Below are 26,858 nucleotides of genomic sequence, written 5' to 3'. Positions count from 1 at the left end.
CTCCGCTGTTTGCTATGTGAAGGCCTGCTCGCTGTAGGCCCTCTTGTCTGGAGCTACAGACACACACTTGCCCCTGTCCTCTCCCTCTCTTAAGCATCGTCTTCCTGGAACAACCAGATTTCCAGTGTGTCTAAACCAGTTGTTGCTGTGTGACTGGGACCCAGTGTGTACTAGAGGTCTGGAGAGAGCGGGAGGAAGTTCTAGCCAACTGGCACAGTGGTACTGTGGGAGAAGAACAGTGAGAAGGAGGAGGAAACTCCCTTGCAAAGACTTGTTAGCAATGAGATCTCACTCTAGCATGTGGCTAAGACTTTAGTTTTACAAAATATGCTAGGAAACACTCTGCAGTAAAGACTGTAAGGGCATGTCTATACTGCCCCACAGTTTGGTCTAAGGGGGTGTGAACAGCAGTGTGTACCCAAGTGCTGCACTATAAGAGGACTATATTACTGTGAACTAGGGACCTTTAAGTTTGTGCCCCACAGGATCCACATGGGGGAGTTACAGCTCAGCACTTCACTGCACACTGCTATTCACATCCTCTTTGACCACATTGCAGGGCAGTGTAGATGTGCCCTAAGCTCTTCCAGACAGGGACAGTCTCTGTGTTGTATTTGTTTAGCACAAGGATGCTCCGATCCATGATTGGAACCTGTGTGCCCTACCATGGTGCAAATAATAATAATGGTCATAAATGTATCTGGGTGGGAACAGAATTTCTGTTTTGCAGGAAATTCTGTGATTGCAGGGAGCTGTGGGAGGGTGGGGTGAGGGTGAAAGAATTGTTCTGAATAGGAATAAATATCTTTTTTTTTCCCCAAAATTCATTTTGCGTCAATTGAAACATTTTGTTTCAATTTTCACTTATTTTTATATTTTATAAAATCTAGTTAAAATAAAATTTAAAATAAAAAATACAGTAAAAATAATATAAACATAATGCACAATAAAATACATTTCTAAAGAAAAGTAATTTTGAAATGTGCCATCTAAATGTTCCAATAAGGTCAAAATACCTCATTTCTATTTGTTTCTAACTGAAATTTTGTCAGTCAACAGATTCCCACAGAACACTTGGATCACTACGGATTGGTGTGTTTTGACAGAAAAACATTCAATTGGAAAATTTTTGACCTGCTCTAGCAATAAATGCTATGAAGTATGATTATAAATAACAGTAACTAGGCTTTAGAGCATAGCATGATTAAGACACAAGGATTAGTTATTTTATCTGGATAAATAAGAGTTCCAGAGCTGCTCTAATGATTAAACAAACAAGAACAAAATCCCGAGAGCTTTGAAAAGGATCTAAACCCTCATGCTTCAGGGCATAAACCAGCCTCGTACTGATGGCGGTTAGGAAGAAGCTTTCCCATGGGCCAGTTATACCATAACTATGTACTGCAGGATTTTTTGAGCCTTCCTCTGAAAGGCCATTTGCTAAACTACACTTGTCAAATGAAAAAAGGCATTTTGTGAGCTTGTTGCTTTTGTTACCTTTTGCTTATTAACTGATTGGCAAAAGTCAATCATTCATATCAGGCCTGCTATTCAGTAGTGAAGTACTACTGCATAGAAAGTAGCGCATATTACAATACACTTTGTATGGCACACAATTTGGTGTTCATTGTCCCAAAATGGGGTTATCCTTCTTACGCCTTCATATTTTTGATGAATTAACATTCTTGATACAATAAATTACTTGTATAAGATTTTTAGTTTCTCCTAAAAGAAGGCTTATTTTAAAATCAGATTTTTCAGAGTCCACAAATCCCTGCCAGACCTTTACCAAGTCACTTAAAAGCCCCATAGTAGTGTTTTCATCAGAGGCCTCTATATTAACTTTTTTCCCTTGAAACTGATTCAAGTGTGCTGAGATGACTGCAATTAACATGCCTGTTCCTGCCATCTTCACTCAGGCAAAAATTCCACTCTGGTTAATAGTTTTGCCTGATAAAGGATACTTCAGCTATGCCTCTTAACTGAAGTCCCATCAGTCCACTTGAATCAATTTAATGGAGTAAAATTAAAGTCAAAACTAAAGATAGGAGTTTTGGCTAACTAAGGGCAGCTGGATCAGGCCCACAACTCCTCACTTAACGTTGTAGTTATGTTCCTGAAAAATGCAACTTTAAGTGAAACGATGTTAAACGAATCCAATTTTCTCATAAGATTTAATGTAAATGCGGGGGGTTAGGTTCCAAGGAAATTTTTTGGAGGCAGACAAAAGGCATTATATACTGTACAGTACTGTACTGTACTGTGGTTGGGACATGCCCCTGGCTTACCCCACACAGGCTCAGCCCACTGCAGGCAAGGACGCTAGGAAGCACCTTCGCAGCAGCAGTGACAGCTTACCCAGAGAAGAACAGGCGCCGACTTTGCTGGGGGATGCTCCAGGCCCACCTCTTCCTGTCTCTGCTCCACTCCAGGCCCACTTCTTCCCACCCCCACTCAACCTACTCTCTGGAGCATGCCACATCCCCGCTCCTTCCCCACCCCCAGAAAGTCCTAAGCGCCACCAAACAGCTGTTTGGCAGGCTTAGGACTTTCTGGAAGGGAGGGGGAGGAGTGGAGATGTGGCACTTCCCCACTCATCCTCCTCCCTCCCAGTGCTTCGTGCTTAGGACTTTCTGGGAGGGAGGGGGAGGAGTGGAGACAAGGCACTTCCCCGCTCTTCCCCCTCCCTCCCAGAAAGTCCTAAGTGCCGCCAAACAGCTGTTTGGCAGTGGGGGAAGCACTGGGAGGGAGGGGGAGGAGGTGGGGAAGAGGAACTTGCGCAGTGCTCCCTTGTAAAGTCGCTGCTCTTCCACAAAATCTTACATGCAGTGTACAGAGCAGGCAGCCAAACGACTTATAAGGGAGCATTGCACAACTTTAAACGAGCATGTTCCCTAACTGAGCAGCGACGTAACTTTGAAACAACATTAAGCGGGAGGACGTTAAGTGAAGCGTTACTGTATATATATACACACTTGGACACTCATAATTCTCCATGAAGCCTTCAAACTTGAAGTAATAGTTTACATCTGATTCAAGTTTCTCCAGTGACAAAGTTTATCTGATGAAAGGCATTTGTTTTTGGCACCCCAGCTGCATTTGCTGGCCTGGGCCATTGTGGTATTTTAACAGTCTGGCTTCTGTGAATTATATTCAGAAAAACAGTAGATGAAGAAATTTACCTGGGAACACTGTGGGTTGTGAAAGGGGGAAAACTGGAGGAAGGAAACTCACAACAAGCTACTGATCTGACCAAAGTGGCTGATCTTTTTTTAATAAAATGAGGGCTTTTGCTTTCAGTCTTTTCTCCTGTCTAAAAAGCAATAGACTTTTATCCATTTTTAACAAAGCAATTAAGATAAAAGGGATGAAGAGAGATTTTTCTGTGATGCTATTAAATGAATGAAAATTTGTAAGAATAATTTTTTTATATTTAATGGTGGGGAGTGACTAGCAGAGGGGGTGGAAACTAATCTTTCCTGCAAACATAATACAGCAATAAGTGACACCCACTCTCCGGCACTGTTGGCTGCTTTGTGATTCGTTCTTAATTCAAACAAAGCTGCATTCAAAACAAGGATAAACATATCAATGCTAATTTTATATAAGACTCTTCCTTGTATAGTAATTACACCAATTCTACTCACGTAGCAAAGAGCAGGATTTCTTTGATCTCTTCCTGCCATCTACACTTTGCCATTAAGGCTACTAGTAAATGTCTTTTGTTCTGGTATATAGTTGCTAACAGTGATAGATCATTTTCCTTATAATCTACATAAATATCTATATTTCTGCCAAACATCAACTGCTGCCTTTTCCTGTTAAAGTTCTCAGAAATATATCACAGCAAATAGTTCAATACCAAACAACAAACAAGTGGTAGTGCGTTGTGTTCCCATGTGAAAGTTGGTATGAGTTGGAAGTAGTTAAGCTTCATGCATGATTCTATGAAAACAGAGCTACAAAAATCAGCTGTCTCCTCATGACTCATAATCTTCAAGTAGCTTGAATAATTTGTTTGAATACTTACCTTTTATTTTATTTCAAATTGTTTTGCAAATCAATTCTGACTTTTTTTTCAGATGAATTTGTTATTCCTAAGCATTTCTTAGGTATTTTCTAGCCTATGGGTTATCTGTGAACTGTTTGCTGTTCCTTCTTCATGTTTTGTGTTTAATTACCTCAACAAATCACGTGATACTGTTTGTACTCCCTGATTGGATGATTGAAACTTTTTACACAAGAAAATGGTTATCTTACTATTTATCAATGTGTAGTACAGATTTTTTGGGGATGAATAAAGTTTGTGCTAAAATTTGTGAAGCGCTAAGGATTCATGAATTTATTCACAAATACTTGGAAACTGTTCAAATACTAGATAATAATGAATATGAGGAACCCAACAAAGCAAACTTGGTATGTTTATTCATTAATTGTTTTCCCCTTGCTACTCACCAAGCTTTTTCTATGAAGTTGCAGTCACTGAGCCTCAGTAATAGCGTTTGTACAATGTTCCTAGAAGCTTTTAAATGATCAAAATAGACCCTTGAAAAATATTAGCTGGAACCTTGCTTTCACCAGCCGATAAGACAGATGGGGAAGTACTAGATCCCTTGCTGGTGGAAATTGTCAGTGTCAAAAGATGACTTTCTGAGCACAGATTTAACATGGCCTTTTAAAACAATTGGCACCCTGACCTCTGCAGTGGAGGCATTGACAATCTTTCCAATTATTGATCAGTCTTTAATTTTACATATTTGGTTAAGAAGATTATTGACAAGACTGTGGTGAGACAATGCACACTGTATATTGATGTCTGATTCTCTTGAACTTAGTTAATGGGGACTCCAACCTGGACATGGCACAGAGACTGCATCGGCTGCGTTGGACAGTGACCATCTCCTGGTGAAACCTTGGCTCCATTGAAGTCAGTGGAAAAACTCCCAGTTCCTTCAGTGGAGCAGGATTTTACCCCAGGTGTTCATGCTGATATCATTAGATGTATCAACTACTTTTGATAATAGATATGATATATTTCATGAGATTTCATGTGCCTGAAATCTCTGGTGGAAGAGAGAGGGGATGCCTTTATTGGAAATAAGGCGTGCATTTTTAATAGTGAGGATAAGTCACCACAGGTCGTGGTGGATTCTTCATCACGGTCAACTTTTAAATCAAGATTGACTGCTTTTCTAGAAGATATGTTCCAAAAAGGAATTGTTTCAAGGAGGCTCTGTGGCCTGTATTATGCAGAAAGTCAGACTAGCTAATCACAGTGATCCCTTCTGACCTTGGAATGTATTAATCTATGTGCTTCTGTTTCTTTTCTCAGAGAGATCCCAGAAAGTATTGTTAGACAGTTGTTCTTGTGCCTGGAGACTTCTTTCCTGGAGCACCACATTGTTCTGTACCATCGCCCAGCTTATTCTCTATGTCTGAAGCCATTAGGAGAGCTAGTGAGAAGGTTAGGGCTTTTGATTCTATATCTCCATCTTGACAAGCCCATAGAATGTAGTTGTGTATTTCCCCATCCGGGTAAATTGGAGCATGGATGAGAGAACACGGTGGCTAAGGCTCATTCTGAGACTTGGGGTGAAATTCCAAAAGCCACTGTCTCTCCACCCCAGTTAAAGATATTTGCCCATTGTTTTTACTGTACTTCACAATGCCTGGGTCTGGTTAGATTTCCTGCTGCTTTGAGAAGACCAAATAGCAATAGTGACCAGTGTGGCTTTTTTTCAGTCTGCATCTAACCGGGAAGTGGCGGCCTCTTCTTTCAGATATGGACCCTGCTATTGTGATCCATGTGTTTACTTTAGCTTGGGCTACTGAGATGTTCTCTACATCGGGCTAGAACTTTAAATCCATTCGGGAGCTGAAGCTAATGCAGAATGTGGTGGCCTGCTTGTTAAGTGCACTGCCCATGAGCACATGACACCGTGGAGTTTTAAGGTGTCAATGTTGCCTATGGGAGAGCCCACCTCGCTGCCAGTGCCATGCTGCCAGGGATGCAATCAGCAAAGGCGCTCTAGCAAGAGCTTTTTATAAATTATAGGAGTGAGAGCTCCTGTCAGGGCCTTCTCTGTGAGAACCTCTCACCTTTGGAAGTCACTTCCTTGCCTTCCTTGGTCTGCAGTAGTCCACATTTGTTGACCTTTGGACATATTACAAAAGCCATATCTTCTGAACAGGTATTGGACAGGGTTCAAATTTGTGTGTTGTGTGGTACAGGCATCTTTTGGGGGAATTGGAGGAGTGGGAGGATTTTGTTTGTTTTCTTGCTAACTTAGTTGCATGCTGGAGGAATTTACTACTGTTTTTGTTTTGGTATGATTCTTGTGGCTCCTATTTTTAATTGATGGCCTGGAGTCTGGGATAGGGGTTACTTTGTTGATTAATATACATATATATAAAATTATTAATCTAGGGTGTGAAGATTCACTGGTTCAGAATCAAGTTGTTCCCCAATCCACTCAGATCCAGTTTTGATCCATGCCCCTCACTCCATTGTGTGCTTCCATGAATAATCTAATTTCTTTTAATACATACAACAAAAATAAATAGATTTAGCAATAATATAAAATCAGAAAAATAACACAGTCATGAAGTTTTTGGTGACTCCCGCATTATATGATTTCTCCCCATTTTTCCCCAGAAACTTTAAAATAGTCCAAATGTCTTGGCAATTGGAAACTGTTTCTCATTGTCCACTTCACAACACAGACCTCAGTCTTTGGTCTCTGTTGGAATAGGGACCTAGGTGATCCAGTTTATACAAGATGGCTGTGTAGAAACCGCTATTGCTATCCCTCTGAGTGGTAAATAATTCACTGGAAGTTGTAGCTCCTAGAAGTGGATGAAGAAGTTAAAGAGCTGTGCTCTAATCCTAGTCATCACTCAGTTTTGATGGTCTGTTTAGGCCATGTCAACATTGTGAGCAGAATAATGCTACCGTAGCTACAGCGATGGTTAAACACAGCTGATGCTTGCTGTGCTGTTGCAGGTCCCCCTACTAGTGTGGACTAAGCATTGCGTTATAAGAATATTTTATAGTATATTACCTAGTGTCACATCTACAGTACAAATTCAACCATGTCAGGAGATCTGATTACAACATGGTTGTCCTCTGATGTGGTCAAAGCATGGCCCTGTCTTCCAGTGTAGATGAGACTGTACCTAATAACAACATGGTTCAGACCATAGGCAAGTAATTTCATCTTGCTGTGCTTCAGTTTTCACATCTGTTAAATGAAGGTAATTGTGCCTACCCTCCTTTGTCAAAGTGTTTTTGAGATTTATGGATGAAAAGCACAGAGCGCTGTTAGAATGCGTGTGCCAGTTAGAGACATAACCATGTTTTGACGATTACAAGGGAGAAATTATTGGATTTGAAGTTGTAAGAATGCAGGCACCAGAACCTGGGATGGCTTACGTTCCTATCGTGCCACCAGGAGGCCAGACAGAGCCACAGCCAGCGAGCACTGTGGAGAAAAGGCGCCTCAGGAAGTACTCTGCGGCCCTCTGTTTAGCCAGCCACCCTATTTAACCCTGGAGGGTGCCCCAGGAAGTTGCCAGGGCAACAACACAGACTTCAGGCCTTCTCTGACTCCTGGCCTCTGATCCCCGCCTGACTCTGACCCTGACTCTGGCCTCCTGACTGTAACCTGGTTTCTGGTCTCTGATCCGGAGCAGCTCTCAGCACAATTCCAGGGGCGGCATTCCGTCCATCCTTTTTCCGCTTGGGTGGCATTCTGGCCACCTTTTTTTTTTTGCTTGGGCAGTTGCGCTCTTGGAGCTTGGGGTGGCAAAAAACCCAGAGCCGGCTCTGTCTCTGATCCTGACTCCTGCCTGATACTACTGCCTGCCTCTGACTTTGACCCTGACTGAATCCAGCTCTAGCAATTCCTCCGACCCACACCCACTGATTACGGTCCCTGTTGTGTGGACTCCAGCCCAGTTCCGACTGCTAGGCTAGACTGCCTACTCCCTGATCCCTTATAGAAATGTAATCAGGACCCATAGCATGGTTTAGTTAGTGCAATTCCCAGGAAAAAATGCTAGCCCAGACTAGCTAGGGAAATGTTGTCAGAACCTTACTGTCAGCAGCTGTGTTTCAGCATGGCTGTAGCTAGCAGAGTTCTAATTTTAGTATGGAAAGAGCTATGGGGATGAGCCCTCTAGAACACAGTGTAGGTGCATTTATGGGATGCTTGCTTGCACTTGCTGCTATTTATTCTGTGACTAGAGAAAAGTCTTCAGTTTCCAGGGTCAACATCAACTTTACACTTCTCATGAGTCCTAAAATTCACCCTATTTAAAAACATAAAGCAATCCACTGACTAGGACCTTAAAGAACAGATTAAAGATGAAGTCTGTTTGCATGGAGCTGACCAACATGCACAGGAGTTGGTGTAAATACCTGACAGAATGCCAGTGGAATGAAGAAATGCTTAGAGGAATTTTGTGGCTTCGGATCATTATCTATTAAGTCTCCTGAAAGCTCCCTAAATTCCAAATCAAATTCTAATGGTAAACAACATCCCTCTAAATCTGCCTCCCTCAGTATTTACACTCCTCCCCCAACAAACCCCACTTTCTGTGCAGAAGGAAAGAGGATTTCATTTTCTGTAGTAAACGAGAGGAATGAAGATACGTCTATTGGAATGTGAGTGAAATTGCTCTGTACTTCATAATATGGCAAAGTAATGGAATAACAATGCATAATCAGGCAAATACATGTTTAAAACATAGTTTTCCAGCTCAGACACTTTTTCTAATCCGATCATTGAAGATGACAACTCAATGTCATGAGTTATGACTTTAAAATCAGTTGTATAGTAACACATAAGTGGCTTCACTATTGCTGCTTATGTGTGCATGTCTTATAGCAGAGCTCACTTCACTGCATATCTTACCCTGAAATTTTGCTTTGTAATGATATTCATTGGTAATATCCTTTTGATTCCAAAATCAACTTTTGCTTGAGATTTTTTTTTTCTCCTTAAGGACCATGCACAAAAGCAAGGGGTAGAGGACAGGGCCCTTGTTGTCACTGGGCTAAAGAGCCTCACTTCAGGATAGTGAAACCCATTTTAGAGAGACCTCTATGGCCTACACTACGAAATTAAGTCGAATTTATAGAAGTTGGCGGAGTGCTTCCACAGTACCGAGGCTAGAGTCGACTTCCAGAGTGTTGCACTGTGGGTAGCTATCCCACAGTTCCGGCAGTCTCCGCTGCCCATTGGAATTCTGGGTTGAGATCCCAATGCCTGATGGGGCTAAAACATTGTCGCAGGTGGTTCTGGGTACATATCGTCAGGCCCCCGTTCTCTCCCTCCCGCCGTGAAAGCAAGGGCAGACAATCGTTTCGCGCCTTTTTTCCTAAGTTTCCTGTGCAGACGCCATACCATGGCAAGCATGGAGCCCGCTCAGCTCACTGTCACCATATGTCTCCTGGGTGCTGGCAGACGCGGTACTGCATTGCTACACAGTAGCAGCAACCCATTGCCTTGTGGCAGCAGACGGTGCAATAGGACTGGTAGCCGTCATCGTCATGTCCGAGGTGCTCCTGGTCGCCTCTGTGAGGTCGATCAGGAGCACCTGGGCAGACATGGGCGCAGAGACTAAATTTGGAGTGACTTGATCAGGTCATTCTCTTTAGTCCTGCAGTCAGTCCTATTGAACCATCTTATGGTGAGCAGGCAGGTGATACGGATTGCTAGCAGTCCTATTGCATCATCTTCTGCCGGGCAGGCAAGAGATGAGGAGGGCTAGCAGTCCTATTGTACCATCTTCTGCCAAGCAACCATGAGATGTGGATGGCATGCAGTCCTTCTGCACCGTCTGCTGCCAGCCAAAGATGTAAAAGATAGATGGAGTGGATCAAAACAAGAAATAGACCAGATTTGTTTTGTACTCATTTGCAACCCCCGCCCCCCGTCTAGGGGACTCATTCCTCTAGGTCACACTGCAGTCACTCACAGAGAAGGTGCAGCGAGGTAAATCTAGCCATGTATCAATCAGAGGCCAGGCTAACCTCCTTGTTCCAATAAGAACAATAACATAGGTGCACCATTTCTTATTGGAACCCTCCATGAAGTCCTGCCTGAAATACTCCTTGATGTAAAGCCACCCCCTTTGTTGATTTTAACTCCCAGTAAGCAACCCTGTAAGCCGTGCTGTCAGTCGCCCCGCCCTGCGTCAGAGCAACGGCAAACAATCGTGCATCTGAGTTGAGAGTGCTGTCCAGAGCAGTCACAATGGAGCACTCTGGGATAGCTCCCGGAGGCCAATACCGTCGAATTGTGTCCACAGTACCCCAAATTCGACCCGGCAAGGCCGATTTAAGCGCTAATCCACTTGTCAGGGCTGGAGTAAGGAAACCGATTTTAAGAGCCCTTTAAGTCGAGATAAAGGGCTTCATCGTGAGGATGGGTGCAAGTTTACATTGGTTTGACGCTGCTAAATTTGACCTAAAGTCCTAGTGTAGACCAGGGCTATGTAACATCCTGTTTTAAGAGATTTCCCCAGCGATAAAACGTGACTACACTGCTCATGTCACAGCGCGGCCATGGCCGCACTATAACACGGGCAGTGAAGACATACCCTAACTGTTGAATGCAGTTCTGTTCCTTTTGTCTTAGACCCGTCTCGGTCCCTTGACTGGTCATCTGATTTCACTGTAGCTTTTAATCATATGTACTTGATGTTTATAGATGTTCTCAAGTAGGTCTGCATCTGTTGCTGATGTGTTCACATAGGTAGTGGATCAAAGAACACTCTCCAATTCTCCACATGACAAAAAGCCATTTGATTACAGACCACAAGATGCAGAACCCCTATCTGATACTGTATGGCTAAGGGGGAGTATAAAGCAGACATATGATAGGTTTGTACAGGATATGCCTCTCTGTGATCTTTAGTAATGTCAGTGGGACCTGGGGGAAACCACTTGCAGAGAGTGGATTTTCTTTGCATTATGCATTGTCCCTAGGAAGAGCTCCATTTTGCTACTTAATTGCACAATGATTATCTTTGATTTTCTTATGATGTGAGTAGAAAGGCACCAGCTGTGCTTTTCTAAAGCACTCGCATTGACTTCAGGGGGAGCAAAGTTAGGCCAACACTTAGGGCTTTTGAAAAATGCCACCCATTGTGCACAAACACTGTTCTTTTTATAAATTGTTGCCACTCCACACTGTGTAATGGCCAGATAAATGAAGAGATAAGTACATATTCAAAGGGTGGGTAGTAGAGTTGTACAAAAACCACAATAGTTTGGTTTCTAGAGGTTAATGGACATGGTTTCTCTTCACTTGTTTTGGCTCCCCCTAAGTTTCACTTTGAGATTGGGTTCAAATAAATGTAAAAATGCAAAGTGAAACTGCTGACACTACCAAATATTGCCTGATTTTTTGGTATCAAAACCAATAACTTCCACCCCAATTGTGAATTGTCCCAAGTCTGCTCTGAATCTGATGCAGGCTTGATCAAAATTTTGTCCTAATTTGCCAAACTCACCAAATTAGCCAATTATGAAAGTGTCACACAGGTCTGCTGGTAATGGTAGAAACAAAGAGTTGTCTTTAAATAAGCAAGCTACATGGCTCAGACCAAATTCTTCCTTCAGTTATACCCATGCAACCATGGTGAAGTCAACGGTCTCACATAAGTGTAAGTGATACAGAATTTAGCCCTATACATTCTATAAGTTACCAAGCTACCTTTTCTTTTAAATTTGCCCCAACAATATTTATTCAGATCATCAGAGGTTTCACTAACCATGGCAGCCTTACATAGTTCATATAATCTTTCAGAGATGAACTATTCTTAACCTTTCTCCATTTCACTTGGCAGAAAGAGGCTGAGACTCTCTTAGAAGGGATGAAAGGTATAGATTGTTCAAGTTCTGTTTTCGGTCTTGTCAAGTACTGAATCTGCTCTCAGGTCTCTGCACCCTGGTTCTGAATAGAGTTGGTTAGAATTTTTTGATTAAATGAAATTTTGTTGAAGCTGAAGTGTTTCACATAGACCTACTAGTTCATGAAGTTTGAGAGAGGAAAAAGAGAAAAAATATCAGGCAGAGCAGAGACTTGAAACTGCGTCTTCCACATCCCAAGACACACATGCACCTCTTCAAAAAGCATAGGTTTTGGCACCATTCTTTTCTCTCAAAAACATTCAAAGTTTTGTTTGTATTCCAATGGAAAATTAAAACAAAATGGTGAAACCTTGAAAGTTGGTATGAAATGGACTGTTCCATGATCAGTTCTGATTCTGAATGGCCCAACTTCACAAAAATGGCTTTGTATCTTTTCCTTTTTTCCTTTTAGAGATTAGTTCTCCTGTTGTTTTTTTCCCAATGGCCTCACCATACAAGTATTGTTCTGAGTAAAAACCTGGATCCAAGCCCCCCAGTCTCTGGAGATTTGCAGTCTGGATCCATGCTCTACAGTTTAGATCCATGCTCTACAGTACCTCGAAATAAAGTCAGTCCTGCCAACCTCAACTTGTCAAATCATGAGTCAGGTCCCCCAAAATTCAAGAGATTGGCTTAAAATCAGGAGATTTTAGAAATTAATAAATGTTGAGTTCTTTTTATTTGACTTCTGGCTTCTCAGTCTTTCAGATCATATTTTCAAGCTTTCCTTGGCAACCGCAAGGCCTACACCTTTTTTAAAAAAATAATTAAAGTTGAGATTCACATGTAATCCCAAGATTCAAGGAGCTGGAGCTTTAAGAAAAACACCAAATATCGAGAGCTTTGGCAACACATCTGGAATAAAATAGAATTGGGTCATTATAGCTGCCACCTCCTCTCTGGCCTCCTCAGTTTGCCATCTTTCCTCCCTTCGGCTCATTCAGAATTCAGTGGCTAAAATAATTTTTCATGTCCATCGCTCAAACTTTGTTACTCCCCTCATCAAATATGTCCACTGTATTCCTCTCACAACAAGTCCAATTTTCTTGTACAGAGTCTTGGTGATAAGGACAACTCTTCCGCCACGGACCGCTCTATTCTTCTCTTATCATAATCATTGTTACTTATTAAGGCCCCAGTCAAAGGTCAGGGCTCATTGTGCTAGGCACTGTACAAGCATAACAGGATACAACTTCTGCCTTAAAGAGCTCACAATCTAGGCCTAAAACAAGACACAACAGATGGCTGAGACAGACGGATGGGCTGCGTGCAGGACGAAACGGGGAAGAAGCATGGTTTATGTAGTCGGCAGTAGGCTCAAAACATCACCTGCCTAGTCATTGTCACATGGCAGCATTTTGTAGGCATCCTGGCAGAGGTGAGGGTCTCTTCTTTCCACCAGTGGATTCTAACTCTCCTCTCACTTCATCTTCTTGTGCTTTTACCTGTGTGTCTTCTATCTTGCTCCAGTGCTTGGAAATCTCTCTATTCCAGGGCGCTATGGGCCCACCACCCCCTTTTTTCCCAAATACTTCCTCAAAATGTGCTTCTTCCATGAAACTCAGACACTAACCCGGGTCAGTAAGAATGTCACAAACACGAGTTAAAAACACAAACAGCTCTAAACCAAACACACAACAAAACCCTGAGACATTTCCCATGGGTCTCCTAGTGTGTGTTGACTCCGATTTGTGTGCTGTCTTGCTTGCTTTTAAGTGCCTCAGTGAAGGACCCTTGTCTTTTTTTCCCTGATACAGGTTGGACTTTTCCCATACTTTAATGGAATTCAAACATACGGTTTTACGTTCATATTTTTTTAAATGGAAAAACTCCATGACATTTAGAGTCTTTCCATGTGAGTGTCTAGGTGGATATAACTGTAAATTGCTTAACAAACTTTAGTGAGGGGGAAAAAGTTTACCATTGGACTGCAAGAGAGGCTATAGAGAGTAGGAACTCAGTGACAACCCTATGGAAGCAACAAAGAAGCAGACCACTGAACTCACAATAAGGGCTTTAATTCATCAAGGAGTCATAAGTAAATAATACCCATTTCAAAAATAAATGTGGAGAACCAGGCTGGATTTGCAAAAGTTGGATCTGATAGCTGCAACAGTTTATGTTCAATGCTTTTATTTATCTTTACAGAACACACGGTATTCTTGTTGTCTTCTCTAAAAAAATAAAGATGCTTTGCTTACAAAAACAGCAATGGCTATGAACTTTTGCAGTTATTAATGATATGTCTGTGGCTTTATCTAGCTCCACCATATCCACTCATGGACATTTCCTAATTCTCATGAAAAAATTGCAGCCCTAGCTTCTGCATATAACAACACAAGGGAGTATGTTGAGTGGTCTGAACAATGGATTGGGGGCTAGGATTCCTGCTCCTAACCTGGCCCCCAATGCTGCAAACTCTTAAGCAAGTGACTCACATGAGTAATCACATTTTTAGTGATCACATCTTTGGAACAGGGACTTTTGTTTAATATCCAGGTCTCACTTAAGTCAATGGGAGTCTTGCCATTGACTTTTGTGAAGCTTGGATGTCACCATTTGTTTTTACAGTACCTAGTACAATGGGGGACCTCTAGGCATGCTGCAATATAAATGTTAAATAATTATAATAAATCTAAAGTCTATATATATTTGCTAAGCATTACCTTTTTCTTTTTAATGAGTACTGATGGCTCAGCACAGCTTGGTAAACTACCATAACACACAGCATTTTAATAAAACACCAAGGTTGAACTGTGCAGAGGATCTGATAATGGTAGATGTCTGGCTGCCTGCCTCCCCTAAACGCTGTGGAAAATCTCAATCCTCATGTTGTAATCTGGTGCAAATTAGTTTATGTCTTTAATTGGCTCTCTTGTAAGATAAAATTTATAAGAGCTTTCCCTTTCTTCTTAACTGGCTCTATGACCATTTTCCCATCAGGCAGTGCACTGGGAAACAGGTGACATTTGGAAACATGCCAGCACAATCTAAATCACTCTTCTTCAGCTGTGGCATAATGGATCAAATTCAGTATTAAAGCCATTTCCTTCAGAATGTCCAGGGTCAAACTGAATTGCCATAAGCAAGCTGATCTGCATTGTAGAACAAATGTTTATATGGCATAGTACTCTTTCCCCCCCCCCCCCCCCACTTTTGCTGTTCACAAAGCTGGTAAAAACAAAAGGCAAACCCAGCAATCAAAGTTTTTTGTTTTTTTTTTCAGTAAGCTTGAAGGGGTACTTGTGCAGATTTTTTTTTTTTTTTACTTGTAACTTTGTTTATCTTTGGCAAACAGTGTAGTTGTTACATAGCCTGGATACAAGAGACTGTGCTGCTCCCTTTACTATTCTGTTCCCTCTCAGGCCTGATAGTACTTCCTTCCTGACCTCTCATGACTTCCTGCTTCTAGCCTTATCACGGCAAAAAACTTGACACTGTACTGGCCATGCCACTTGGAATGCACTTAAATTCCATAAATGGAAATCTCCTCGCCTTTACATTTGCAAACAACTATCATCTGTAGAGCTCACTCTGTTATTTCCTACTGCCACTCTCATTCCATTTGTAGGTGCAGTCAATATTTAAATTACTAAAAAAAGGAAAAAGGGAAAGTCTCCTCTCTTTTAAGCTCAATGTGATAGCGTCCAAGAATCTGGCCCAATGTGTTACAATCAAGCCAACATAGCTGCATTAACTTTAAAAGAGTTACACCAATTTATATCAGCTGTGGATCTGGCCAATTAAGGCAAGTGTTTAAATAAGACAGAGACATGGGAGGAAGGAGGAATAAGTATGAGAAATACAAGTATCAGGGGGTAGCCGTGTTAGTCTGTATCCACAAAAACAAGGAGTCCAGTGCCACCAGACTCCTTGTTGTTTTTAAGAGAAATACAGGTGGCTCATCTGAATATAATGATACTGAAGTTCCAATGAGTTTAGTCTTCTGCCCACACAGCTCTGCAATTACAGCACAAAGTTTGTGTTTCACTCAGACCTACTGAAAAGTGTGACATATGGTATTTTAAATTCTGATCTGACCTCACAATCATCAAAGCAGACTCCCACTGACAGCAGTAGATCAGGCCCTTAATGTGGAGATCTGAATAATTAGTTATTAAAAAATAAACAGTTGAATTTGTTGAAGAGAGGAGCCAATTCAATTTCACATTCTGATAAATTCACCACAAAGTCATGTGGAATAGTGTCATAGAATATCAGGTTTGGAAGGGACCTCAGGAGGTCATCTAGTCCAACCACCTGCTCAAAGCAGGACCAGTCCCCAACTAAATTATCCCAGCCAGGGCTTTGTCAAGCCTGACCTTAAAAACCTCTAAGGTAGGAGATTCCAACACCTCCCTAGGTAACCCATTCCAGGGCTTCACCACCCTCCTAGTGAAAAAGGTTTTCCTAATATCCAACCTTAACCTCCCCCACTGCAACTTGAGACCATTACTCCTTGTTCTGTCATCTAGTACCACTGAGAACAATCTAGATCCATCCTCTTTGGAACCCCCTTTTAGGTAGTTGAAAGCAGCTATCAAATCCCCCCACATTCTTCTCTTCTGCAGACTAATGTCGTAAGCAGCTGAATGGCAATTAAAATGATGCATTGTCCAATAAAATTCAGTGGGGAAGGAACTTGTAAGGAGCTTCCTATAGTTGTTTGTCACAGATTTTTAAGCCAGAAGGGACCATTCTGATCCTCCACTCTGACTTCCTGCATCACACAGGCCATAAAACCCATCCCGTACTTTCTCCATCAAGCCTTCAATTTCTATTTGAGCTATAGTATATGTCTTAGGAAGACATTCAGTCTTGATGTAAAGATTTCAAGTGATGAGAAATCCACCACAGCCCTAGATAAGGTTTTCCAATGGTTAGTTACCCTCACTTTAAAAAAAAAAAAGCCCCTTTTTCTAGATTCAATTTGATGATTTAACTGGGAATTGGTCCTGCTTTGAGCAGGGGGTTGGACTAGATGACCTTCTGGGGTCCCTTCCAACCCTTATATTCTATGATTCTATGATTCTATGTCTAGCTTCAACTTCCAACCACTGGATTTTGTTATGCCTTTTTCTCTTTAGTGAAAGAGCTGTCTTATATCAGAAATCTCTTTCCCATGTAGCTACTTGTAGACCACAATATGGTCATCTCTTGACTTTCTTTTGGACTAACTAAATTACACTGAGCTTCTTTGATCTCTTGTTTGAAGACATGTTTTCCAAAACGCAAATCAGTCTTGAAACTCTTTCTTGAATTCTTTCCAATTTTTCAACATCCTTTTTGAAATGTGGGCACCAGAATTGGACGCAGTATTCCAGAAAAGGTCTCACTAATGCCATATACAGAAACTTCATTATCCCATGTTTGTGTATCCATTGATCCCATTAGCGCTTTTAGCTACAGCGTTGTACTGAGAGCACATGTTCAACTGGATATCTACCATTAGCCTTAAGCCCCTTTCCATGTCACTGCATTTCAAGATATAGCTTCCTATCTTGTAAATGTGACCTATAATCTTTGTTCTTAGATGTCAGGCCTTGCATTTGGTTGCATTAAAACACATGTTCAGATGAGCTCATCTTACCAAAGGATCCAGATTGACCTATATAACTGACCTGTCCCCATCATTATTTATCACTCCACTGTAATTTTCAAATTTTACCAACAATAATTTTACGCCCTTCCTTTCAGATCATTGATAAAAATATTAGATAGCACTAGGCCAAGAAGAGTCCCCGGTGGGACTCCAATAGTGACACTCCTTTAAGATGATGATTCTTCATTTACAACCACTTTTTGAGATCTATCAGGTAACCAAATTTTAATCCATTTAATATTAACTACATTGATTTTTTTATACTGCTAATTTTTTTTTTATCTGAATATCACACAGGATTCAGTCAAATGCCTTACAAGGTCTAAGTATATTATGTCAACACAGTTACCTTTATCAGCCAAACTTGTAATCTCATCAACAAATTATATCAAGTTTGTTTGTTTGACGAGATCTATTTACCATAAAGCCATTTTGATTGGCATTAAGTATGCTGCCATCCTTTAACTCTTTACTGATAGCGTCCCATATCAGCCTAGCCATTAATTTGATTGGATTAGTGTAAGGCTAACAAGTATTCAAAGACCTATTCTATTTTTTACTTGTCTTTTAAAATCAAAATAATGTCTGTACTCATACTCTTTAAGATGTCCCTGTAGTTTACAGTTGCTAAAGGGATTTCCTTATCTGTAAGTATATAGCTGTTATGGACCAAATTATATTTTCAGTTTTGCCGGTATAAATCCAGAGTAAACCCTTTATCTTCATGGAGTTGATCCAGATACACTCCAATATAAACCACAGAAGAATTTGGCTCTGTTGTTTTTCAGTTAAAAAAAACTTTGTTAACAAAATCATATTGTACAGTGGATCTGGAATTCCCCATTTGAAGACTCTTAGGGTTAGCAAGGATGAAGAAGGTCTTGCCAATGTGATTTCCTGTATAAGCTGGAGGGATAGTTCAGTGGTCAAAAAATGAACCAGGCTTCTTAAAATCACAAGTTGAAATCCTCACAGGGGTAGACTTAATTTTTCATTCTTGCGAGATCATTCTTTGCATGAAAAGGTGCTGGCTATAAAATGCAATCATCCCCAAATGCTTGTCAAAGGTGGGGAAACAGGGTTGATCCTACCCACAGATGGGGAAACTGAAGCACAAAAAGATTAATGTCCACATTTTCAAAAGTGGCCACTGGTTTTGGATATCAAATTTTTCTGTGACCAATTTTGATACTTAGATGTCTTAGGTTAGGCAACCAAAGTCAGTGGCAACTTTTAAAAATGCTGACTTTCTGCTAATGGGAAAGTTAAAGGTAAATAAAAATATTCCCAAATTTGTTATCTAAAGTCTCATGATACTGAAGTCAATCAAATTATCTTTGGGTCCTGATTCATTATTTTTGAACACTTGAGTTTGGCAATCCTGTTTCCTGGGAGTTTTTTTGGTTGTTTTTTTAAAAAAGGATATCATTATGTGACTGTATCCCTGTTCTCCACCATCTTTCTGAGTGCTACTCTAATAGAAATATTAAATAGTAATAACAAGAGGTAAGTGGATTCATGTAATAGTCTAAGAATGAGTGCAGGCTACCAATTTGTGTGATCAAGCAAATGGGAAACTCCACCTCCCTTCAATTTGCTAGAGAAAGAACTCCCAAGTGAGAGTTCCCCAGCCAATTTCTTCCTAGCAGAAAAAGATAACATTTTGGAGTCATAACATCAGCCAACTTCAGCATGGCCTGCTTCCTGATTAGTTAGTTGGAATACCATAATCAGTGATGTCACGGTGATGATGAGGTTTTCAGGGGAAGAGCGTCTGTATTAAAGTATCCAGATGATGAATACTTCCATCGAATGCATTCTCCAAATGTAAACTGATCTTTACATTTCTGAATCAGTGATAGTATTTGGCTACTTTGGACAGATGAACTATTCAGCTCTTCTGACAAGACCGGAATATGACTGAAATTTCAAATAAAATGGTACGGTGTAACTTAAAATATTCCATGCTTTATAAAATAAGCTTATCTCTAAAATGTCAAAGCCTGAAGCTTTCCAGGAGCCCTTGCATCAAGTCAAGGGATAAGGTTAGAAAGACTTGCATGATTTAAGCAGAATCCTACTTACCTCCCTACTCGTTACACTTAATTCCTAAGTGATCCTTACTAATGTGCCACGCACGCTTGCCAAGCAAGGCTTCTGGATTTTGATGGTGATGATTTAAAATGAATCTGATATCTGGTTTGATCCAAAAGAATGAGGGAAAGGGGGTTTCAACCCCTTCAGTAACTGCTGCTGTCATCTGCTCTGTAAGATATGGAACTGGCATGGCAGCACCTTATTGGTCCAGAGGCATGGCTACATTAGGGCTCCCTGGTTCTTGGGTCTGGATGCAGTGTGAGAAGAGGGGTGCATGCGTGGCACTTCCAAGCATGTAGGTAGAGAGCAGTGGAGAGTGGGCAGAGCCGTGGTTTGGCTCTACCACCACACTGGCCAGTGGAGCTGAGTGGGCATGAGGGGAAGTAACGAATTGTTGAGTGCAGGGTCCAGCCCAGTTCACTATCGTCCTAAATGAACATTGGTTTACTGTCTTTATGTTGCACGTATAGCGAAAATACACTTTTCTGATACAGGCAATCGATCGATTTAACCAAAAGTTCATTGTACTTTCCTGGCCTCTTATTTTTTTAGCACAGAACAGCTAAAGAATTAGGATCTCTGTTCTGAGCTGTCTATCCAGGTACGGACCCAATCCCTGTATTGTATCTGACTGCCTCACAATCATTAATGGATTTTATTCTCACAACATTCCTGTGATATAAAGAAGCATAATTCCCCAATTTACTGTGAATGAGAAATCTCCCAGTGACTTCATGTGCAGGACTAGGACCTACATAAGCATCTTTTGTACAGGAGTGACATCCTTATGGGAGAGAGTCACTATAATGAGAGACCTTATAATCTGCCTGTCCCACGTCCTTTAGACCCTGTTGAAATTCCCAGTCCTTGTTAATAACAGCAGGAGCTGCTGAATGCTGACTGCTTCTGAAAACATGATTACTTCACTTAGGAGCCTAAATGGGAGCTGATTGCTCTTAAAAACCTGGCTCCCATTGGTGGTGCTGAGGACTTTTAAAGTCTATCTATGCAGTGATGCTTGTTGCTCTGACTGATATCTGGTATAACAGCCTTTCTTGTAAATCTTATTTTCTTCCAAAACAGGGAAAGGAAAGCGTACAGAAAATGACACTGATTTCCACAAAGGTATGTGTAATAACTCATTAGAGAGAAGGTGGGTGAGGTAACGTCTTTTATTGGAACAACTTCGGTCGGTGAGAGAGACAAACTTTCACGCTTACACAGAGTTCTTCTTCACTTTGTCTCTTGAATATCCTGGGACCAATTCGGCTACAACAACACTGCATGTAATAACTCATTAGGCATGTTAAAGTCCTATAACAATATGGAGGTAACTATCTGCAAGACCTAGGACTTTAGAGCATTTTTTAAAAAGCCTTAATATCCTGGTACTTATTAAGGATATCTATATCCTTAATATTTATATATATATATAATATATGTCCTAAATATATATTTGCAATCAGGGATAGGTTTGAGGTTCATATGCACTTTTATCATGTCCTACTGTACTCCCCTCTGAATGCTTATTAGTAATCTTATTCTGTGCCAGAATTCCTTGAGTTTATTAATATTCCCTAAACATTGTATTTGTTTCTGTTTTGTAAAGTTATTGCCAGATTATGGCCTGTCTGTGCCTGATAGTGGTTATGTTTGTGTATGAGCACAGGGTCATCTGATAACAATTTGTAGCAGCGGGTGATAAGCACTGTTTAAAATGGGTACAAGCCAGAATCGTATGGCTCCCAGTTTACTTTTAGAAGGTCCCACCAACAAAAGAAAGAGTTCAAGGTATTTCGGAAGAGGTCATTGATTACAACCAACTTCATGATCGTTCTGGATGTGTTCCTTCCTGCAGAGACATAATTAAATTTTGTTTTACAGTCGGACTTATTTTCAGCATTTGAGCAAGGACAGTGGCTTTCAGGACTGATTCTGATCTCTACTCACACCAATTTTACAACATGGCAAACTCTCTTGAAGTCAGTAGGGTCACGCTAATCTAAGTGAAATCTAAGGTCCTTTAAGTTTAAATGTACAGCACTTAACATTTGTGAGCAGTCCTGAAGCATTTCCCTCGCAGAATGTGTACATTGACTTACAGTGATTATATTTAGAAAACCTTCCACTAACTAAGACCTTCTCCCTGTGTCTTTTGCTGTAATTATTCAGACAGCTATTTCACTTTTCACTGACTTTTAAACAGCTATTCAGCTGAACAGCAAAGCTTTCTGAGTGAATTGCTAACAGGACATGATCCAAATCTGGTTTGTGATCTCTTCAGGGCTCTGTGGTAAAGGGGTAGCCATCTTCCCTGCATCCCAGTTCTGCTTGTTTTGTATTTTATTTATTGGACTGTCAGGGTGGTCTAATCTCTCCATCCTGTGGGACGGATCCTAGTTTTGAGGCATTGCTGCAGCCCAAGTACAGAAATACAGTTCCAGATTCTAGATTGGAGTGGCCAACCTGAGGCTGAAAAGGAGCCAGAATTTACCAATGTACATTGCCAAAGAGCCACAGTAATACGTCAGCAGCCCCCCATCAGCTCCCCCACCCTGCTCCCAGCGCCTCCCACCCACCGGCAGCTCTGCCGATCAGCACCTCCCCCTCCCTCCCCGCACCTCCTGATCAGCTGTTTCCTGGCGTGCAGGAGGTTTTGGGAGGGAGTGGGGAGGGGGGAGGAGCGAGGGCATGGCAGGCTCAGGGGAGGGGGCGGGGAGGGGTGGAGTGGGGGGCAGGGCCTCTGGCAGAGCCAGGGGTTGAGCAGTGAGCACCCCCCAGCACATCGGGAAGTTGGCGCCTGTAGCTCCAGTCCCGGAGTCGGGGCCTATACAAGGAGCTGCATATTAACTTCTGAAGAGCCACAAGTTGCCCACCCCGTTCTAGATCCTTTTTTTAGGATTTAGTTGTTAAGACATCAGTGGGGTTAAGAAGTAATAAATTAAATTAGAGAATAGCTCACCTCTGACTTGAACCTCAGTAACATCTCAAGGCAGGCCCCTCCCTCCCAAACATTTTCCAGTGGCACGCATGTCCCGCCCCCTCTGGACTCGGGGAAGAGACTCTGGCAGCAGTGGTCTCACTGCAGTCAGTGCACATGCTCAAACTCTTTGGCCTGTGCAGTGGTAAAGAGCCTCTCTGGCCCCCTGCTACCTCCTTGCCTTGGGGAAGGGGGTACCAACTGCATGGACCATAAGAGGAGGTGGGGGCAGAGGACCCAATCCCGCCCCACCACCTGCAGAGACTGAGCAGCCACCATCTCCACTCCTGTCCATGCCTGACACAGCAGTACAGGTAGCCCCATGATGAGGGATTCGCTTCCCCATAGCAAGACATGGCCTGGGTGCTGCATCCCTGCCCAGCAGGGAAGCCCCTGCCAGAGTCCTGCAGCTGTGGGCTGGGAGGGGACTGGATGCCATGGCACTTCCCCGAGCCACCTGCCCTAGGTGGGGCATCTGTAGGTAGGGACCTGCATTCCAGATGCCAGGGTTTCCCATAAGGAGCGGGGGCACAGAAGGCTCTTGGGGCCGCAGGGTACCAGCTCCCCCTACACTCTGCAGGCTGCATCATGCCCCGATACTGGGGCAGGTCCCAACACAGCTGAAAATCATTCGAGGGCAGGACAGAATCATCCTGCATGCCAGATCTGGCCCTGGGGCACCAGTTGGACCACCCCAGGCTAGATTGTGCATCTTTAATCCTGCATCCTATGTAGCAGCTTTAATTTTTACAGGCTTCTTGTTTGTTTAAAGAATTCACAGTGAACATCCCTCAAAACGTTTTGGGTCTTATATACGCTGTGCTTCTATGGCAGTGGAGTTGCAGGAGTGTGCCCCAAAGCACTGGTGTCTAGCACAACTTTTGGGGCTGAATAAATTAATGAATGGATGAAGAATGGCTGAGTTGCGCCCTGTAGACAGAGTCTCAAATTGAGGCAGCATTGGGAATGGCTTCGCTGCACAGTTAGCCAAGGTCTGAGCATGCGGATTAGGCTAGCCCAGGTGCAAGCAAAGTCCTCCCTACATCACTCACCAGGGTGTATTTTGGGGTGTGTCCTATGGTTCTTTGTGCTGAGATGTGCTATGAATCTCCCCCGTCAGTCGAGGGAGAACTTGTCAGCACCTTGAGTGGAGGGGGTAGACTATCAGCACTCAAGGTTTTTTGCCTGCATCCTCACTGCAAAGTGCATAGGTTCCAGCCTTAGTAAAAATGGAGTCCAGGTTCTAAGCCACAACCCCAGCCAGGTAAGCTACCCTGGGCTTGGAGCACCTGCAAACAGGTCTCAGAGGGTTTTCTGTGTGGATGGTAGGGGGGTTTGAGCTAAAACCCCAGTCAGAGCAGGGAGGATATACCCTCAGAGCCATGCACACTGCCCTCAGCGGGCGCTGGGAGGTGAAATGTCTCAGGAATTCCCCAACTGCACATGGGGAGTACACCCACTATTTGAACCTCTCAAGGGGTGCAACTTGCTACCTCAGCTGTGCTATTCTGCTCGCAGTGAATAGGCCACTGGAGCCAGGGTCCTACCTCCATCTTCTCTCCATTGGAGCATCATGCCTGTGCCTTACATAGGTTGTATGATGGCTCCCTGAGCCCTCCTGCTCCACAGCACATGCACATAGAATCATAGGACTGGAAGGGACCTCGAGAGGTCATCTAGTCCAGTCCCCTGCACTCATGGCAGGACTAAGTATTATCTAGACCATTCCTGACAGGTGTTTGTCTAACCTGCCCTTAAAAACCTCCAATCATGGAGATTCGACAGCCTACCTAGGCAATTTATTCCAGTGCTTAACCACCTTGATAGGAAGTTTTTCCTAATGTCCAACCTAAACCGACCTTGCTGCAATTTAAGCCCATTGCTTCTTGTCCTGTCTTCAGAGGCTAAGAAAAACAATTTTTCTCTCTCCTCCTTCTAACAACCTTTTATGTATTTGAAAACTGTTATCATGTCCCCTCTCAGTCTTCTCTTTTCCAGACTAAACAAACCTAGTTTTTTCAATCTTCCCTCACAGGTCATGTTTTCTAGACCTTTAATCATTTTTGTTGCTCTTCTCTGGATTCTCTCCAATTTGTCCACATCCTTCCTGAAATGTGGTGCCCAGAACTGGACACAATACTCCAGTTGAGGCCTAATCAGTGCAGAGTAGAGCGGAAGTACTACTTCTCATGTCTTGCTTACAATACTCCTGCTAATACATCCCAGAATTATGTTTGCTTTTTTTGCAACAGTGTTACACTGTTGACCCATATTTAGCTTGTGGTCCACTATGATCCCCAGAACCCTTTCCACAGTACTCCTTCCTAGGCAGTCATTTCCCACGTTGTGTGTGTGCAACAAATTGTTCCTTCCTAAGTGGAGTACTTTGCATTTGTCAGTATTGAATTTCATCCTGTTTACTTCAGACCATTTCTCCAGTTTGTCCAGATCATTTTGAATTTTTATCCTATCCTCCAAAGTACTTGCAACCCTTCCCAGCTTGGTAGCATCCGCAAACTTTATAAGTGTACTCTCTATGCAATTATCTAAATCATAGATGAAGATATTGAACAGAAAAGGACCCAGAGCTGATCTCTGCAGAACCCCACTCATTATGTCCTTCCAGCATGACTGTGAACCACTGATAACTACTCTCTAGGAACGGTTTTCTAACCAGATTTGCACCCGCCTTATAGTAGCTCCATCTAGGTTGCATTTCCCTAGTTTGTTTCTGAGAAGGTCATGCAAGACAGTATCAAAAGCTTTACTAAAGTCAAGATATACCACATCTACTGTTTCTCCCCATCTACAAGGCTTGTTTCCTTGTCAAAGAAGGCTATCGGGTTGGTTTGGCATGATTTGTTCTTGACAAATCCATGCCGACTGTTACTACCTTATTAGTTTTACTTTGTGTAATGACCCATCCACTCCCAGTCTTTATTCAAGCCTAAGTTAATTATATCCAGTTTGCAAATTAATTCTAATTCAGCAGTCTCTCATTGGAGTCTGTTTTTGAAGTTTTTTTGTTGAAGAAGAATTGCCACTTTTAGGTCTGTAATCGAGTGACCAAAGAGATTGAAGTGTTCTCCGACTGGTTTTTGAATGTTATAATTCTTGATGTCTGATTTGTGTCCATTGATTCTTTTACGTAGAGACTGTCCAGTTTGACCAATGTACATGGCAGAGGGGCATTGCTGGCACATATCACATTGGTAGATGTGCTGGTGAACGAGCACCTGATAGGGTGGCTGGTGTGATTAGGCCCGATGATGGTGTTCCCTGAATGGATATGTGGACACAGTTGGCAACAGGCTTTGTTGCAAGGATAAGTTCCTGGGTTAGTGGTTCTGTTGTGTGGTGCTGGTGAGTATTTGCTTCAGGTTGGGGGGCTGTCTGTAAGCAAGGACTGGCCTGTCTCCCAAGATGTGTGAGAGTGATGGGTCGTCCTTCAGGATAGGTTGTAGATCCTTGATGATGCTTTGGAGAGGTTTTAGTTGGGGGCTGAAGGTGATGGCTAGTGGCGTTCTATTATTTTCTTTGTTGGTCCTGTCCTGTAGTAGGTAACTTCTGGGTACTCTTCTGGCTCTGTCAATCTGTTTCTTCATTTCAGCAGGTGGGTATTGTAGTTGTAAGAACACTTGATAGAGATCTTGTAGGTGTTTGTCTCTGTCTGAGGCGTTGGAGCAAATGCGGTTGTATTGTAGAGCTTGGCTGTAGACAATGGATCGTGTGATGTGATCTGGATAAAAGCAAGCCATTACCTTCTGATCCCACTGAGGGTTACCAAAAGAAACTACAACATTTGCTCAAGAAACTCCCTGAAAAATCACAAGAACAAATCCGCACAGACACACCCCTAGAACTCCGACCAGGGGTATTCTATCTTCTACCCAAAATCCATAAACCTGGAAATCCTGGACACCCCATCATCTCAGGCATTGGCACCCTGACAGCAGGATTGTCTGGCTATGTAGACTCCCTTCTCAGGCTCTACACTACCAACACTCCCAGCTATCTTTGAGACACCACGACTTCCTGAGGAAACTACAATCCATCGGTGATCTTCCTGAAAACACCATCCTAGCCACTATAGATGTAGAATCCCTCTATACCAACATTCCACACAAAGATGGACTACAAGCCGTCAGGAACAGTATCCCCGATAATGTCATGGCAAACCTGGTGGCTGAACTTTGTGACTTTGTCCTCACCCATAACTATTTCACCTTTGGGGACAATGTATACCTTCAAATCAGCGG

The sequence above is a fragment of the Caretta caretta genome, chromosome 2 (genome assembly GCF_965140235.1).
Source record: "Caretta caretta isolate rCarCar2 chromosome 2, rCarCar1.hap1, whole genome shotgun sequence".
NCBI classification, from domain to species: domain Eukaryota; kingdom Metazoa; phylum Chordata; order Testudines; family Cheloniidae; genus Caretta; species Caretta caretta.
Note: the sequence above shows the minus strand (reverse complement) of the source record.